Source organism: Pan paniscus, chromosome 9 (assembly GCF_029289425.2).
Source record: "Pan paniscus chromosome 9, NHGRI_mPanPan1-v2.0_pri, whole genome shotgun sequence".
NCBI lineage: Eukaryota > Metazoa > Chordata > Mammalia > Primates > Hominidae > Pan > Pan paniscus.
Window position 1 is genome coordinate 47,067,365 of NC_073258.2, and position 18,915 is coordinate 47,086,279.

General features: G+C 50.2%; 1 protein-coding gene across 4 annotated transcripts in view; it reads left to right on the forward strand.

The window, feature by feature from the left end:
* The window catches only part of TSPAN18 (tetraspanin 18), a 204,125-nt gene that overhangs the window by 126,670 nt on the left and 58,540 nt on the right, over positions 1–18,915 (forward strand). For 2 of the 4 annotated variants that reach the window (XM_008960303.5, XM_008960304.5), the window contains exon 3: positions 5,490–5,630. The exons of 1 other annotated variant lie outside the window; for it this stretch is intronic. The gene's annotated coding sequence lies outside the window, so the exon portion shown is untranslated. Of the gene's footprint in view, positions 1–5,489; positions 5,640–18,915 lie in introns of all 4 variants that reach the window. One more of the 4 variants, XM_008960305.5, reaches the window with a different exon arrangement.

The window sequence follows — 18,915 nt, forward strand, 5'->3', positions numbered from 1 at the left end:
TGCTGCTGTACTCAGATTCTAATTTGGTTTGTACTAATTAGGAATCGGAGACAATTTAAATTCAATACATATGATCCTTAGTGAGTAAACAATTGGAAATAATTCCTTCCTTTATGACTTCCCAAAGACTCACTCATGAGCAATGAGAACCCAGCTAAAATCAATAGCTTTTATTTTTCAGACAGAGAAATTGCAGATTCCTTGAACTGCTGGGCATTGCAATTCATTGTTGTATTTTAAAATTTTATGTTTATGTTTATGGACTGCCATTAGATAATATGGATTCATCCTGAAGGTTTTTTTTTTTCATTAACTTAACTCATTTTACTTATTAGTTCACATTTATAGCTTGGGTTTAATAAGCACACTGTGCAAAAGTCATAAAATACCCTTTTTCTTTAACAATATTTTAAAATCAAGACTCTTTTCTGAGTCATCTCAGGTTTATTTGCTCATAACTTGCTTCTCCTGTGATTTGAGGCCTAGCACAGCCAACTCTAGCCTGTTATTTGACCTTGAGCTTCAGTGTCTTTATTTGTAATAGGGGAAAGGTATCACTAGTTAATAAAAGTAATACATTTTAAAAAGCAAGCATTCGACAATCACTTACTATATTCAAAGTGGTTCTGATATATAAGGTGGTTGAATCTCACGTTCCTGAAATGGCTTTATTTTTTTTTTTCCACTTTATAGGGGAGGGAACTGAGGCCCAGAGAGGTTAAATGACTTGCCTGAGGCCACACAGTTGGTGACAGTGGCAGAGCTGGGATGCAAACACAAGTCTGTATGAGTCAAGCTGACACCTCAAATTAACCCTCACAGTATCTAAATCAGCCAACAGTTTCCCTCCCACATCTGTCTTCCTACCCTCAGCCTGTCAGACTCAGTATCCCCCCACACCACCCACCCACCTTCCCCCGACATCTCCTTATCCCCATCCACCCCACCCCCCACCATGCCCTGCCCATCCTCCTTTCATCCTCTCATTTTCTGTTTCCATTGCCTGGGCTTCTTGCTGCTTTTATTTATTTATTTTAATTTTTTGTCGTTGTTGAGACAGAGTCTCATTCTGTCACCCAGGCTGGAGTGCAGTGGTGTGATCTCGGCTCACTGCAACCTCCGTCTCCCAGGTTCAAGTGATTCTTCTGCCTCAGCCTCCCGAGTAGCTGGGACTACCAAGTGTGTACCACCACGCCTGGCTAATTTTTTGTATTTTTAGTAGAGATGGGGTTTCACCATGTTAGCCAGGATGGTCTTGATCTCCTAACCTCATGATCTACCCGCCTCAGCCTCCTAAAGTACTGGGATTACAGGCATGAGCCACCGTGCCCAGCCTTCTTGCTGCTTTTAATCTCCTGGAAGCACATTTCTGCCCTCTGATCTTCAGTGGCTCCCCATTGCCTGTGGATAAATTTCATCATCCTTGGTCTGGCGTTCAAGGACCTTAACCATCCACCCCTTGCCTTCCGTTTCTGTCTCACTTCCCACTCTGCCCCAACAGGCGGGCTTGGCTCATGGTCTTGGCTCACGGTCTTGAATACCCGCCCACATGTAGGTACCCTGTGCCTTTGTTTGCCCTGGTCTCTCTGCCTGTAGTGCCTTCCTCATCTTCATACATTCCAATCTTCCCCTTCCTCCAGGAAGCCTTCCCTGGGGGCCTCTCACTCCTCTGAATTCATAATGATATGATGAACCCCTCCTTAGCCACCTGGAACTACAGAGCCATAGGCATCATCTTCTGTTGCCCATAACAGTGAACAGCACCTTTGAAGGTGTAATCTGTGCCTCTCTCATCCTTGGTGCCCCTGGAATCCCAGGTATATAGCAAGTGTTCAATTAATGCTTTCCAAATGAGTGAATGTTCATGTTCCTCATGGTCTCCAGGAAACAGAACTCCCTGTCTTCTCTGTTGAATTCAAGACAAGCCCCACACAAATTTCGGGAAATACTTGTCCAAGTTCTACCTGCTTTCAACAGCTCTTCCTCCCTCCCTCCCTCCCTCCCTCCCTACACACTTCCCTCTGTCTTCCTAGAATTGTCACATTTCTTCTTGATCAGTGACTCAAACAAAACTGTTTTCCTCTCTTCTTCCATAAAACTTACCTGTCCTGGGTGCCATTTACTTGGTTTACTGCTGCGTAAATGGCCTTCTGGTTTCTGGCAAATTAATTCCAGCTGTGATGTTCATCGTGGATAATGGTGAAGAAAACGAGATACCCAGGGGCTGCACAACACTTTGTTTTTGAGCCTGAGGATTTTGTAGATGAGGAAACTGAGGCCCAGAGGTGGGGAAAGAGGGACTTAGGTAAAGGAATCTGCTGAATCCTCAGTCAAGTCTCCCTGGGGAACTCTCTGCTGTTTCCTGGGTTATCTTGATCACTGGGATTAGAACTACCACTCTGTTGGTGGTCACTGCACTTTACAGTTTGCATGAACTTGACCTACGACAGGCATCTCAGCTGCTCTGTGAGCTTTCACCAAGGCTCAGAGAGGTGGGTTGCCTGTGTCAACCACAGAGCCAGTGTCTAGCAGTGGAGCCAGGGGTAGAATGCAAGTCGGGCTGTGCCACAGCTGTGCTCTCCCCGCCTCCCCCGTGGATGCCAATGCTCACTGGCTTCCCTACCTGCTGGCAGCAGCCTTGTGTTTACACCAGACTTGATCTACAGGATGTATTCTCCTGGTTGGAGCAGCTAGCTAGAGAGTGAAGGAGACAGAACCAGGGAAAATGCCAGGCCAGGCCTCCACGAGAGGGATCTGGCCTCAAGGAGTGTGGGATCAGAAGACAGGTGACGTGGGCCAGGCCTGGCTCACAGCCCTCAGAGCTGGGCTTCCTGAGCTGCTGTGGGATGACCAGGGCCTTGTGACTGTCCACTCACAGCCCCATCCACCACTCAGCCATATCCTCCCCAACTGGCACTTCTGGGCCTGGACTTGGGAAAGGAGCTTTATCTGAGGATGACACACACGTGCATTTACAACGACACATATTCACACACTGAATCCCTCCCCGCGATACACACAGATGCATGGCCACCCCCACATGCTGCCAACAGTCATGTGCACACATGGGTGACACACGCCCTCCTGAATGTCTCTAGTTCACACTCTATTTTAAACAGTCTAGGTGGCAGCATCCCACAGTGATCGAGAGCTTCCGCTCATAAAGCAAATAGGGGTTCAAATCCAGTCTATTTCACAGCCGTGTGTCTGAAAGTTACCTAGCTTCTCCAGTCTTCAGTTTCTCATCAATAAAACGGGGATGATAGCACTGTTTGAATGAAATGGGTGGACATATGTAAAGCACTGACCATGGGACCTTTCTATCTCATTTCTACTCAGCTCCCACAGGCAGTCTTAGCCTGTGGTCTCAAATGCCTGCCCCCCACTCCCACATCTGGGTATCTCCACGCCTATGCTCACCCTGGGCCCATTGTCCACAGCACCCTGCTACCATCTCCACACACCCATGTCTGCCCCCTCCTCCAGGAAGCCTTCACATGCTCGCGGGTGTTATCAGGGGAATTACAGGAGGAGAAGCTCCTCTCCCTTTGAGTTATTACAAGCACAGGCTTCAAAGCTGGCCTGAGAGATGGCAGAGACTGACAGAGGGTCCGTGATCCCCTTTCACAGATGGAGAAACTGAGGCCCCACGCAGGTGAGGGTGTGCCTGAGTGTTCACAGCAAGTTAGTGTGGTGTTGGGATTGGAACCCAGGACTCCTGCCTGTGGGTCCACAGCTGTCACCTCCTTCTCAGAGTGAAGACTCCCCCATCCATGGATCTGTTAGTTAGGTGGGTGACCTGGTTCTCTCAGCCAGTTTGAGGGAGCATGGAAGTTGGGGGAGATAGATGGAGGCCAAGGGGGTCCCCAGATGAGCTTGTGTGTGATGGTGGGGTACAGAGAGGAGTGGGAGATGCTGGGGAGGAGAGGCCAAGAGTGGGGACTGGGACAGGGTTGGCTGAAGCAGGAACCATGGGTGACCCTGGTGAGCCCGCAAGGATGGCATGGCTGTGTATGCTGCTATTGAAACAATCTCTGTTGTCACCTCTTTCCTGCAGCTGTTTATTTATTTCTTTATCATGCCCTTTTGGAAAATGCTGGGAATGCCACCCCTCCTGGGGAATGCACCCTCCCCCTGCTCCCCAGTTCACACCGTCTGGTGTGACATTCGTGCTCACCAGCTTGCAGAGCGCTAATGACATTTGCATTTTGCTGGCTGGTGAAATGTGGGCTGTGCTTGGTGATGGGGGGTAAGGAGATCCTTAGGCAAATGGGAGGTTCCCAGCCTAGAAAGAGGGGCAGGCTTGCTGGTCTGGGGGCTCACGCAGGTCTCTGAGACGCAGAGAAGGGGGCGAAGGTGGGTGCAGAGGGGACGAATATCTGGCAGAATTTAGAGATGCTGTTTGTCTAAAGTCTTGCCAGAACACAAGGCAACCCCAAGTCTGGTGTTCCAGGTCCCCTGACATGCTCATGCACTATCCTCTGCGTCACCTCCTTAACATTTATTGAGCAATTTCTAGATGCCAAATGCTCCTCTGTGGGCTTCACAGACTTACGAAAGTCATTTTAATTCCCGGCAATCCTCAGGAAAAGATGCTATTATTATTCCCATTTTACAAATGAAGAGTCTGAAGCTCTGAGAGGACACCTGACTTGCCTCTTCTGGAAAGAGGTTGCGCCAGCTTGTGGCCAAGGTCCACCTGCCTCCAAAGCCCGTGCTCTTGGCCACTGTGGGCAACCTCATGTTCTTTGTCTGGGCTTGAGCAGAACCAAGAAGCATTTGTCTGCTGAGGCCCAAGACTGGGTAGAGGTGGTGAGCATCCTCCCCCGTCCGCCACCACAGCATGCAACAGGCTCCTGCTATGCTCCTGGGGCTGCTCCAGTCTGACAGCTACAGAAGAGGGTATGGCCCTGGAGAGAGGCCTCAGCATGAGTCAGGAGAGACCCAGAGTTTAGGCCTTGCTCTGCCACCAACTTGCTGTGTGACTTTGAGCAAGTCAGTGCCCCTCTCTGGGTATCAGTCTCCTTATTGGTAAAAAGAGGCTATTGGTCTGGCGGCATGGAGCATCCCAGGAATGCATTTTCACACGAGGAAGAAACTTCTCTCCAATCTGCTTGGACTCATGGAGTTGCCTTGCACTCAGACACACAAATTATGTTTTACATCAAAGCAAATCATGAAACATTTGCTGAACCTCCTCTCCCTTCTGCAAGGGGCACTGTGCTAGATGCAGGGGTTATGACGCTTATGTATTTTTACTCAGCATATGCAAACACAGGCACATGCATACCTTTGTGTCTTAGAATTATTTCCAGGCTACTTCAGTCAGATCTAGATGTTGAGTCCCCAATCCTGATGCTCACCTGCAGGCTCCTGCAGTCTTGATTCCATCACTTGGCCTCCTGCAGGGCCAGGAGAGCCTTTCAAACAGAAAGAAGAGACCGCAGCTCAGGCGGGTAATCACGGCTGCTTCTGCTTCCCTCTCACAGGTGAGCATCTCCTGGACACCCTCAAGCTTCAGGTGAGCTGAGCTTCTAACACTACCATCAAAGCAACTGGAACCCCTTGAATTTGATTTCTGGAGACGCGAGCATAATCCTTTTGCAGACATCTCAACGCTGGCTCTCCAGGTAACAGAGGTTAGGCTTGTTCAGCAAGGGGATTTCTGCTACTTTTGTTGTTGCTGTTGTTGTTGCTAAGGGTAACCATCAGCAGGGCACCTGTCATTCTCTTTCATGCATTAGTGTCTGTCTCTCCCATCACACCAAAGGTCCGTGGGCAGGATAGTAAGGGGTGCAGATAGTGTGAGTGGATCTGAGCCAAGGTTGCTGGGGTCTCACTAGATTAGCCAAGAAGATAACCCTCGGAGGGGCCAGACAGCTGAGAAGGCTGAGGTGCAGGCTAGCCCACCAGGTTGCTGGCCCATGCCCCTCAAGCTCAACTGGGGAAGGGTGGAACTGTTGCCCAGGTAAGCAAGAACCAGTGGTGGGTCAGAAGTAAAGGTTGGCTGCAGTGGGTGGTGAGAGGGCAAAGGCTGAACTGAGGTCAGATGCTGCATCATTTGGGAGCCAACACTCAAACTGGATTAAGCAAGACAGGCCATTTATTAGCTTTTTAAAATTGGTTTCTAATATATTGGTTTCTAATAATATATATTCCAAATATATATATTCCAAATAATATATTTGGGGCCTATTTATTGGTTTCAAGGCAGGCAGGGCTGAATCCAGGGCTCAAATGATGCTGTTAGGACCATATCTCACCACATCCGTGTCCTCTGCCTCCCTCCTTGTGAGCTTCAGTCCTCGGCAGCCACTCTCCATGTGGCCGCAGGGCAGGCACCTGCAGCTCCAGACTGACGCCTTGCTCATTTCAAATCCAATGGAAGGAGAGCTTCTTTTTCCCAGGCGGTCCAACAAAAATCCCAAAGTCAAGGCTTATTAGATGGTCTTGGGTCACATGACACCTCTGCCCAATCACTGAAACCTGGAGGATAAGATATGCTGATTGGCCAGACTGGGTCAGTTGGTCGGGGAGCAGTCGGTGCGGGGGTTGGTGGGGTGCGGGTGGTGCTGAGGGAGGTGGTCGGTGCTGTGGCGACTGGTCGGTGCTGGGGTGGGGGTGGTCGGTGCTGGGCGGGGGGTCGGTGGTTGGGGGTGGTGTGGTGAGGTCGGTAGGTGTCGTGGGTTGGGGAAGTCAGCCTGAATGCATGAGAGGGGATGGACTTGCAAGGGAAAATCCAAGCATTATTTTTAGAAAAAGGAGAAAGGAATGCTGGGCAGACAAAGCAGCAGATTCTCCCTACTGGTGTCATGTTGGGAGTTGGGGGCGATGAAGCACCCAGGTGGTCGCATGTGTCCCAGTTGGGATCCTTCCTGTGATTTATGGTACCAGGGTTGGCCTCTCTCTAAGTGCCTCATTTTTAGTGAATCTAGTATCTGAAAGCCCAAATTTCACACACACACACACACACACACACACACACACAGCCCCCATGCCTCTGATGGATCTGAGAGTGGTACTTCACGTTCCAAAAAGATTGTTCCAGAAGGTCTTTCTCATAAAGAGTCCCTGCACTCTCTGATGGCCGCCCCACTATTTCAGCCACCCCAGCGCCTGGCTGCCTTGAGTAGACCTCCACTCGCCGGGAAGGCCTGTTCCTTCTTCCCCCCACCTCCACTCCTTCATGGCTGGGGGGAGTTTCTTGAGCCTCTTTAGGGTTTTTTGCGCTAAATGGGCCCCTTCCCAGAAGACCAACCACAGCCTTGCTTATCTGAAGCCCCTTAGAGGGACAGGGGAGCAGAGGGGGACGGGCACTGGTTGAGTGGAAGCTCCGTCTCTGGGGGCACGAGGGTACACGTGGCCAGGCCAGCCTGGCAGCCCTGCTGCCCTCCACCGCGGCAGCTCTGTCCTACATTTAGGGTGCGATGTGTGGTTTCATTTGAGCAAATATTCCTCTGCAGAAAAAATACTGAAAACCACAGCTTGTGATGCTGCCTCCCAGGCAGCTGCCCCTTGCTTGGTTTTGGTCAACCACAAACCTCCTGGCCCTCCCCCAGTCTCTCTCGCTCTGTGTCTCGCCTGTGGGCTCCAAAGCTCTGACTCACCATGCAGCCAGCTCAGCGCTCAGCACCACCCTGCCTTATATGGTGAGCTCAGCACCTCTGGGTCAATGAGTGTTAATTCATTTATTCAGCCAATGGCTGTTGAGTGCCTACCATGCGCCAGGAGCTGTTTTAGATGCTGGGGATTGAGGGTGAGCAAAGCCCAAAGGTCCCTGTCCTCAGGGTTCCCTGACCTCTCCTCTGGGAGATCTCCTGAGGGCAGGACCCTCCTCTGGGTGTCTTGCCCCCAACCCCTTGCCTGATGTCTCAGACAGTGCTAAACCATAACTGGGCTGGCTTGGTAGATATGTCGGTCAGTTACTTTCCACACCATTTTGTAAAGCCCCCACCTGTGCCTGATGCAGCAGAAATAGCAGAATGACTTGGTTCTCAGCCTTTAGGACTTAGGGTGTAAGGTGCCACTTATCATGGCCCTGGGGAGGAGGAAGGGCAGCTGTTAGAGATCTGTATGCAGACCTGCTCCTGGAGTGTGCACCTGTTAATAAAACGAATCATACAAGCTCTACTTCCCAGGCATTCGTCATTCATTCAGATGCACTCAACAGGCACCTCAGAGGCCAGATTTTTAAGGGAGACGATCAAAGTCAAGACATCCAAGGTAAAGAATGGGAGGGTCCAGAGCTGAAATATAAAGGAAGGCTTGGGGGTTCAGAGGCCAGAAGGAGATGTTACTGCTGCACAGTGGTGGTGTAAAATCAGGGGATGCAAGGCCTGTGAGCTGTGCCTAGATATAGGCCAGGTTCGGACGTTAGAAAGGACATTTGGGAGGAAGACACAGTGAGAGCAAAGGCCTGACAGTGGGACCCTGAGGCTTGAAAGACTGTGCCAGGCAGGAAGCCAGATGAACTCGGTCAGCCTTCTTTCCCGCAGGCCTCCAGGCTTGGCCGTGCTGGGCCTGGGGCCATCTTGTCTTCAAGGCTGCTTTCAACTACAGCTTGGGTACGGAGTTTAATAGCGCCTCCCTTTTCCTTTTGTCCTCTTCTTCCCTGGGAAAGGGAGTTTTGGAGGGCCCTTTCAAAGAGATGGTGCTGCACAAAGACCAAGAGTTCTTAATCCTCTCATTCCTGAGATACTTTACAGAGCTTAGGGCTCATTTTCACTTAGAGCATTGCAAGCAGCTGCCCTAGTGGCAGACCCTGGGCTGGAAGTTGGGAGACTTGGGTCCCTGCTGCACTACTGATGTCCTTAGCCTCCTGGCCTATAGTTTGTCAAGCTCCTTCCGCTTGAAACATTGTATTCCATGTCAGACCTGGGTTCGGATCTGAGCTCTGCTAGCAGTACAGCCTCAGTATTCTTATATGTAAGTTAGAGATAGTAATAGTACACTTCTCATAAGACTGTGTGAAGATGGAAGGAAATACTTGAATGACAGAAAGTGCTTAACAGAGCACCTGCCAGGGATCAGCATTCAGTGTAGTACTGATGCTATTTGGTGTTGTTATTATTTATATTTCAATCATATTAATATAACTCTGTGGGAGTCTTCAGTGTATAGGTGCCTGTTGGTCCATGTCCCAAAAAACTTGGTGATGGGGGCCGGGCACGGTGGTTCATGCCTGTAATCCCAGCATTTTGGGAGGCTGAGGCTGGCGGATCTCAAGGTCAGGAGTTCGAGAGCAGCCTGGCCAACATAGTGAAACCCCGTCTCTACTAAAAATACAAAAATTAGCCGGGTGTGGTGGCATTCGCCTGTAGTCCCAGCTACTTGGGAGGCTGAGGTGGGAGAATTGCTTGAACCTGGAAGGCGGAGGTTGCAGTGAGCCAAGACCGCACCACTGCACTCCAGCCTGGGTGACTGAGTGAGACTCCGTCTCAAAAAAAAAAAAAAAAAAACTTGGTGATGGGGTGGGGTGTCACACCCCTCCCATCTCCAAAAAGTGTTGGGGTTGGGGCTGCCTTACCCAGAATCACATTTATTCGTTCATTCACCAACACTTCATTGAGCACTTACTGTGTGCCTGGGCCTCTGAGAGGCACATGGGGTCCTATTGGATAGGATGCTCAGGGTCCCTGCTCTCGGCAGCTCAGGTCTTCAGGCTGAGGCCTTGGGGAAAATCCCACCCCAGCTTCCCATGGCACCCGAAGCTTTGTTCAACCTTCCCTTGCCATCTTGGGCCTAAGGCCTGGGTGAAATGCCAGAGCATCCACTAAAATGGACTGGTCCAGTGTTGCACATGGACCTTATGGGGTGGATTGCCAAGTCCCAGTTCAGCATCAGGAAAACTAAGTGTTTCACGGGGAAGATGGGCTTGCCCTGGGTGCCAATGGCAAGGTCCTGTTTCATTTTTCACCCCCCTTTGATGCTTCTTTGGATCCTGAACTGCAAAGGGTTTTGATTATTTCTGGAGGACGCCAAGCCTGTACATGGAAGGTGCTGGGGGTCCAGTCTGCCCCTGTGTTTGCCTGGCGGTCTCCTTGTGGGTATCTCACCCTCTCTGGTCTCTGGCAGCCAGCAGAGCCTGCCATGTGGGGCATCAGCCAGAGGTTGGTGAATGGATGGATGGGTGAAAGGATCACAGTGGATTTACTAGAATCGGTGTTGTCCCAGCCTCAGCCGGGGTGGTTGGAGATACCAATCTCTTGGCTTGTTTTTCTGTGACAATTTGATTTTGGCTCCCGTGGAATATAAGGAATTTTCAAGTAGTGGAATGGACTCAAAACAAATGGCTTTTGAGCTGATCAAGTTTCTCAGTTTGATTTCAGGGAGGCAGCCTGGTGTGTACCCTGATTTAAGGACAGAGCTTGCAAACGCCAGCTCTGAGGCTGGGTGACCTTGGGCATGTTATTGAGTCTCTCTCAAATTCTCAACTCTCATCTAGAAAATGGTAGCACTAATGGCATCATAGGGCTGCGATGAGCTTTAAATTAAATAATGAGTGTTAAAACATGTTGCAGAGCTCTGGGCACGTGGTAAATGCTCAAGAAAGGATGATGATGGTGTATTTAATGAACACCCTTAAGCTATTTGTTGCATCTTCTTGCTCCCACACGGGTTTTTCCAGACTACTTTGCATTTGTAAGACAAAAAAGTTACTTTGAAAAGTTATTATTACACAAGCAATATAGGCTTCTTAAAAATTCAAATGATCTGGAAGGATTTAAATTAAAAAGCAAATTCCTCTTCCCTCCACCTGCCAACCCCATCAGTCCCTTTTCCTAGCAACATTCTCTTTGAATGTGGGGTTCTTCAAGACTAGAACTTTTCTTCTTTTTTTTCTCTCCTTAAGGACAGGGGACAGGTATGCAGTCAGGAGGGGACAGTAGCCTGGTGGCTATTGCAGCCAGTTGTCATCCAGGCTAAAAGTCCTGAGGCTGGTGCCAAGGGGTCTCAGTGGAGCAGGAACAGGAGCAGGAGCAGTCGGGTCCCTTAGGCAGCCTGGCTTCCCCAGCACTGTTTGCTCTGAGTCACAGGGGTCTCCAGCACTCTATGGGGTCTCAGAGTCCTGGGGATGGGAGTGGCCTGAGCCGAACCACATTCAGTCCAGGCTTGGAGTGTCAGGCTCACAAACAATGTGGATGGCCACCTGCTGGGGGCCCCTCTTCTGTCACGGTGCCCCAGGGCTCAGTCCAGCTCCAGCTTCTGTGACCCCGGCAGCACAATCGATTGTTCCTGCTCACCTTCTGACAGTCTGCACTCCCAGCTGTGCCCTCTGCTGCCATACTTGGGCAGAGGCCCAGGTCCAAGTGAACACAATTGGCATTAGGTTCCAGCAGGACTGGCATGGGGCCCAGCACATCATCGGTGCTAAATGGACTTGCAGCAGGTACAAGGTGTGCCGTCTGCCTTTACTTCTCTAAATCTGATTAAATCTGCCTTCAGCTCCCTCCACGCATTTGAAAGACATTCAATCCCAATTATGTTGGGGAGTGGATTTCTTGCCACCTAGGATCACATAGGAGTCTTGGTGGCCTTATGTGATCCGAAACATTTGGGAAAGGCTGCTGGACTTGAGCCCACACAGGGGCCCCACAGACAGGCTTCTTTGCCAATCTCAGGGTCTAATGAGGCCAGGTGGGCAGCAGCTATTTCTGTGCTAGCCAGGGCACAGCTGTGGTCTTTGGTTGCAACTCCGAGCTATGAGCTTCGGTGTTCAGTCTCCCAACCATTCCCTGGCATCTCAGGATCACTCCATTAAAGTCTGATCACCTCTTGGAAGAGCTGTTCCGGGAACAGGGCACCTGAGCTTGTAACTTTTGGATCCTACCAATCTGGCTGATCTCCAGAAACACTCTCCACCCCTCCCCTCAAGCCTGCTGCCTCTGCTGCTCTCCTCTGCAGGCTCACACTGCAGCCACCTTCATGGGCTTCAGCCTAAGCTGTCTTCCTAGACCCAGCCATTTTCTGACTGGCCTGGGAAACCAGCCACCCCCAAGGCATAGGACCCAAAGACTTCGCCACCATCCTGGGAAAGAAGAGAGAAGAATGCCCACTGCAGAGTGAACAAATTGGGGAAAAAAAGTCTCAAGACATAATCCTGTCACTCTCATTGGCTGCAACAAATGCATCAATACCTTTCATTCAAGTATTGATTGAGCACCAACCTTAAAGCAGATTCTTTCAGAGACTGGAGGTAAAAAATAATAAAAGACCAACCTCAAGTTGCTCAGGGTTTAAATAGTGGTTCTCAAACATGATCCTCAGACCAGCATCACCAGCATCTCCTGGGAACTTGGATATGCAGATTTTCAGACCTCCACCCCAGACCCACTGAATCAGAAACTTGAGAGTGGTGAGGCCCGGCACCCTGGGTTTTGACAAGCCCTCCAGGAGATTCTGATGGAAGCTCAAGTTTGAGGGTCCCTGAGGGCAACAGCAGGCAGTGGTCTGTCTAATACACTGCAATGCATCAGCCCATAGACCAGGTGATGCACTCTGGGGAAGGGGGAGGTACTGGAGAAGTCTTGGTTTATGAATCTTTTTTTTTTTTTTTTTTTTTTTCCAGACAGTCTCGCTCTGTCACCCAGGCTGGAGTGGAGTGGCCCGATCTCGGCTCACTGCAACCTCCATCTCCCCAGTTCAAGTAATTCTCCTGCCCCAGTCTCCTGAGTAGCTGGGACTACAGGCATGCACCACCACATCCAGCTAATTTGTGTATTTTTAGTAGAGATGGGGTTTCACCATGTTGACCAGGGTGGTCTCAAACTCCTGACCTCAGGTGATCCACCCTCCTCAGCCTCCCAAAGTGCTGGGATTACAGGTACGAGCCACCACACCCGGCTCGTTTATGAATGTTTTAAAAGGGGACAAAGGAGTCTGTGTGTGAGTTGAGAGAGAGTAGATTCCGGCAGAGGGATCAGCACATGCAAAGTCCCTGGGGCATGACAGAGCAGAAGCATTCAAGGAGCTACAAATGGTGCCACTGGGTGGAGTGAGCAGAGGAAGTAGAGGAGGGGAAGGGATATGAGATAGGCTGCTTGTGCTGAGTTTGGGCTTTTCCCCAGGAGCACTGGGGAGCCATAAAAGGGTTTATGCAGAGGAGGAGGACAGGTGATGCCCTGAGAAGATGGCAGGGAGGTGGGATAATGGTTGAGGGTGAACAGACTCAGTTGCAGTCATTGCAAGGCTTCCAGCTGGTGACAGGCTGGCTTCTGAGGGCAGGGTTGGGCCTGTGGGGAGATGGAGAAAAAGGAGGCCGGGTGCAGCGTGGATACCCAGGTCATGCAGGAGCCCTGCCCTGTTACTAGATCCTTCCCTCAGGGGACGCAGTTGGAGGCTGGAACCCAGGTGGCCATCTGCCGTCACTCTCTGAGTGCCTTGGAAGCCTTCAGTTGCTGCCAGGCACTATAATTCATCTTTGCATGCTCCCCTTTATCTTTTTGGGGATAGAGAAAAACAAAATACCATCTGCACATCTGGGTGCTAGGCCTGGAATGGAGGCACCAGGACATGCAAGAGCTGAGTGTGGAGCTGGGAGGAGACCAGGAGAGGATCCTGTCGGGGCCCGAGGTGGGAGCTGGGCTGTGGGTATGGGTGTGGAGGGCACCTGGCCTCCCCACCTCAGGACTGGCGTTGGGAGCCCCATGGAGAGGAGGAAGCAGAGGAAGCTCCAGCCCAGCCCCTTCCTCAGAGACCCCAGCCTTCCTTGCTGCTTTCCTAGGGCCAGGCGGGCACAGCTTAGGGAATGGGGACTCGCCTCTCCCAGGATCAGGGCTCTTGCTTGGAAAGGAGCTTCCAATGAGCTCATCCTACAGTGAGTCCAGCCACTGGCCGGGAGGAGAAAACTTGCAAACCACAACTAGGGTCCTGAGTCCTTGGGGCAGGCAGAACCGGAGAGGGGGAAGGTGGAGTGCCCACACCAGGGCAGAAAGTGAGGCAGGTCTGAAATAGGCCGCTGGCTGGAGGGCCAGATGGGGACTCTATGTGCTTTGAGTTTGGCAGCTCCTGCTTCCAATGCATCCACTGCTGGTGCTAGTTTAAAGAGCAGTTGCTTGGAGCCAGGTGATGCTGGCCCTGGTCTGTGTGTACTTAAGGATCACATTAGCCCCAACCCACAATCACTGCTGATTTGTGGTGAGCACTTGGAGGAGCTGTGGTTCTGGCTGAGGGGGTGCCAGCCAGGTTCTGCCCACTAGGCGTTGCCTTAGGAGGGCTTAGGCCCTTTTTTCTGCTTTACTCTTAGTATATAGATTTAACTCTCGAAGAAAGTGATCAGCAAGGATGTGTGGCCTTGCAGACTGGGCCGGGAGGGATTTTAAGGTGATCGTTTTTGACTCCTTGAGAGGTGCTCATTCAGCTTCTGCTTACATACCTGTAGCGATGGGGAGCTCACTACCAACCAAGAGAGTGTTCAGACTGCTTTGAAAAAAGTCATTCCCATGCTGTGCAAAGGCCTTGGGTTGAAATCCTATCCCTGCCTCTTGCTGTGTGACCTCAGACAAGTGACTTACCTTCTAGAGCTCTGGTTTCCTTTAGTCTAAAATGGGTTTGGTAAATACCCGCTTCTCACTCGTGGAGAGGTTAAAACCAGTTAACTGTACAACCAGGAACAAGTCGGATCTCTCCACAGTGCATAGAAACTGGGCCCAGACAGTCTTCTCAGCAAATGTACATGTCCCACGTCCAATAGTATCAGCAGGATAAATGTCAGCTTCTCCCTGGCACGTAGCTGATGCCAGGATGTGATTGGTGCTGCCCCCACCTCCCTTTGATGGAACCACAGTGCCTTAGAGACACAGCCAGGCCCCGTCCATGACTTTATCCTAACTCAGAGGCCGCAGACCACAGGATGCCCTGAGCTGTCACATGGGCCCAGTGTTCAAAGGCTTCTAGGAGGCTCAGTCTCTCTGGAGGCCTCCGTCCCTCACACAGTCCCCTCCCAGGCCCACCCTCCTCACATTATCAGGCTTTGTGTCAGGGTTTTAATGAGGTTGGGGTGGGTAGGCAGGCAGCATTGCCTCGACTCCCACAGGAAATAACGAGAAAGCACCAGTATAACAGCTCAGGTGGAGAGGTGGTCCCTGAAACTGGCAGTGACTTCTGACCTTGTGACCTCAGGCCTCAGCCCGCAGTGCCACACTTCCCACAGGGCATGGGCCTTGCCCCCTACCATACCTTTCTGCAATCCTGTTTTGCCCTTGTTCCTATTTTATTTTTTAAACAGTTTTATAGAGGTATAATTTACACACCCTAACATTTGCCTGTTTTAAGGATATTATTCAGTAGTCTGTAGTAAATTTACAAAGTTTTGCAGCCATCACTACAATCTAATTTTAGAATATTTCCATCATCCCCCAAAGAAATGTGGCATACATTCGCCATCAGTCCCTGTTCCCACCCCAGCCCCGGGCCACCACCAGTCTACTCTGTGTATCTATAGATTTGCCTTTTCTGGACATTTCATGTAAATGTACTCATACATCATGTGTGGACGTGGGTGGAGCAGTGTCTGCTCAATGATATGCCTGTCTCCCCACAGCCAGCTAAGGCCAAGGCAGAAGTGTGGTTTCTTTTTAAGAGTTGGAAGAGCTCATCGAGGCCCCTGAGTGCAATTTTTACTTCAGTGCAAGAAAGAAATTCTCGGTACCAATCTCCACACTGAGACCCCTCTGACATCTGCTTGAATACACCTAGTCGCAGCTCACTACTTGCCAGAGACTACAGGAAATTCTCAGATCCTGATCACATAGAGTGCCAGGCCTGCTGGTGTCATTTGATCTTTGGTTTCATCCTTTGAGATGGAATCATTTTACAGCTCAGGAAATTGAAGCTCAGAAAGGTTGAGGCACTTACCCGCGGTCACACAGAGGATGGCTGGATTTAAACCCCACGTCTCTCTGATTTCAAACACATTGTTTAACACCTGCACCACATTTCAGCTGTTAAAGATGTCACTACACTCCATTCTGCTGGGGGACTACTCATCTTTGTATTGGGGTTCACTCTGTCTTATGTTAATGACTTCTACTCATCGTTTCTAGTTTTGCTGACTAGACTCACACAGATCACCAACCCGAGAGTGGAGTGGCATAGAGACTGGAGAGGAGGAAGGAAGCAAGGAGGACTTCCTAGAGGAGGTGATGTCTGAGTTGGGACTTGAAAGATAAGCAGGAATTAATGGGCAGAGCTTGTAGGGAAGAGTTTCCAGGGACTCTTAACTGCCAGCTCTTAAATATTTCACAACTGCTTGAGACTGGAGGGAACTGTCTAGAGTATTTACTCTTGCTGTCTGTCATTTGCAGTTTGGGCTATTATAACAAAATACCATAGACTAGGTGGATTAAACAACAAATATTTATTTCTCAAGATGCTAGAGGCTGGAAGTCTAAGATCAGAGTGCTAGCATGGTAGGGTTCTTGGTGAAGGCCATCTTTACCTTGTATCTTCATGTGGCAGAGAAAGAGGAAGCAAGCTCTCCTGTCTTTTCTTATAAGGGCACTAATCTTATTCATGAGGGCTCCATCCTCATGACCTAATTACCTCACACCTCCAAATACCATCACATTGGGGATGAGGATTTCAATATATGAACATTCAATCCACAGTACTATTTATTCTTCCCCACACATCACCAGTAAGTGATGGTCCAGCAGCAGTGCTTGATTACCTCCAAAGACAGGGAGCTTACCACCTTACCTGGGAACCTGTTCCATGGTGGAGCAGTTCTGATTCTGCCACAACCAGCAGGACATAGCCAGTCCCTCTTCATACCACCAGGCTTCAGGATGCTGGGCCTGGCAGGCGGGTCCCAGAAGCAGCTTGAAAGTCTTGGCCAAAATGTGCCCTGTTCTTCATCCATTCTTCCCAATGTGTATTGCTTGCTATAGATGCTGCTCATGCCTGTACACCTGCCTCAGGGATGCCCAGCCCATACCCTTGGACTTGGAGGCAGGTTCAGAGTAGTGGTTAAAAGCCACTCACTATGCCCTCATGCAATCTTTTCTCCATGCACAGAGACAAAGCAAGAGAGGGAGCTCTGTAGTTTCTCTTCCTCTTTTTTTTTTGACACAGAGCCTCGCTGTGTCACCCAGGCTGGAGTGCAGTGACACAATCTCGGCTCACTGCAACCTCTGCCTCCTGGGTTCAAGCAGTTCTCCTGCCTCAGCCTCCCGAGTAGCTGGGATTACAGGCACCCACCACCACCACGCCTGGCTAATTTTTTTTTTTGTATTTTTAGTAGAGACAGGGTTTCGCCATGTGGTCCAGGCTGGTCTCGAACTCCTGACCTCAGGTGATCCACCCGCCTCGACCTCCCAAAGTGCTAGGATTACAGGCATGAGCCACTGTGCCCAGCCTCTTCCTCTTCTTATAAAGATACCAATCCTATCAGATTAAGACCCCATTCTTATGATCTGACTGAACTTCAGTTACCTCCCTAAAGGTCCTATCTCCAATGAAGTCACGTTGGGGGTTAGGGCATCAACATATGAATTTGGGTGTATGGAGGCATAATTCAGTCCATAGCATGCACCAACCTCATAGGGTTGCCACGAGGATTCACTGAGTGAATGCATGTAAAACATCAAGTGCAGTGCCCGGCACATGCTAAGTGCTGTGCTAGTGTACGCTATCATCAGAGCACTGAGCATTATGGGAGTATCCCATTTCCATCCTTGCTGCAAGTCTAGACCCTGTGAAAGCCTAATGAATACAGTTCACATGTTATTTAATGATAGCAGGTATCTATATTGTGCTTACTATATGCCAGACTCTGCTTTAATGCTTTACATAAGTTATTGAAGCTTCACAGCAGCCTTATGAGATCTATACTCTTAGTATCCTTATTATACAAAAGGGAACTGAGGCACAGAGAGGTGAAGCAACTTGCCCAAGGTCACACAGACATCAAGTGCCTAGTAAGTTAATAGCACACAGTTAAATAATATTATAGTTAATATTAAGTAATATTCATTAAGTGCCACCTGCCCAGCCTGGGCACAGGGTGCCTGTGCTTCAGAGGAGATAGATCCATGACCAGGCAGTGGCAGGACTGCATGCTGAGTGTTCTGACAGGGCAGACCCAGGGAACTGTCATGGAGCCCAGGATACCTAGGGCTGTGGCACCTAGCCAGGCCTGGAGAGACACCAGGGAGGGCTTCCTGGAGGTAGGAATGTTTCAGCTGAAGTCGGGAAGAAGATGGGAGAAATGCTTGGATAAGGGGCTGGAGGTGACAGTATGTGGTTGTGGATTGTTGGAGGACTCAGACAAAAATTTCCATTCTAAGATATTCCAGTGGTCCCTTGGCAGCACAGGGGCCCTGCATAGCCTAGAGACCCTGGGGTGGCCCAGCACTTCGTGGCAACCTGGGGGTTACATGTTAGTTCAGGGAATTTCATGGTGGCCCAGATTTTTTTCCAGCACTCAAGGGACCTATGTGGTCTGGGCACACCATGACAGCCCAGAGATTCTGGATAATCCCAGGAATGCCACAGCAGCTTTAGGAAGTTGCAGACATTTTGGACCCTGGGGATTCTGTGACAACCCGAGAGATTGCATGGCAGCTCCAGGGTTCTGTGGCCCTATTCTTGTGGCTGCAGAAAGAACAATATGCAAGCTCATAGCAGACAAACCCCTTGACTGGGGACAAAGAAAGCAGCATGGAAGGGACTGTACCCAGTGATGCATTTTACAGGGCTTAAGTCTAAGGAGGAAAGTCTAAGGAGATGTGGCTGAAAGCCCAGTCCCTCCAAGGCCTGGGGAAGCTGAGGGGTCTGCACTCCTTAGGGTTTATTTCCTTCTGGGAAGCTGAAAATGAGCCACCTCGAGGAGGTCTGTGGGGAGTGCTGTCCTGACTTGTAGGCATGTGACTTGAAGAGGACTTAGGATGTGCCTGTTGCCTGGATACAGAGGCA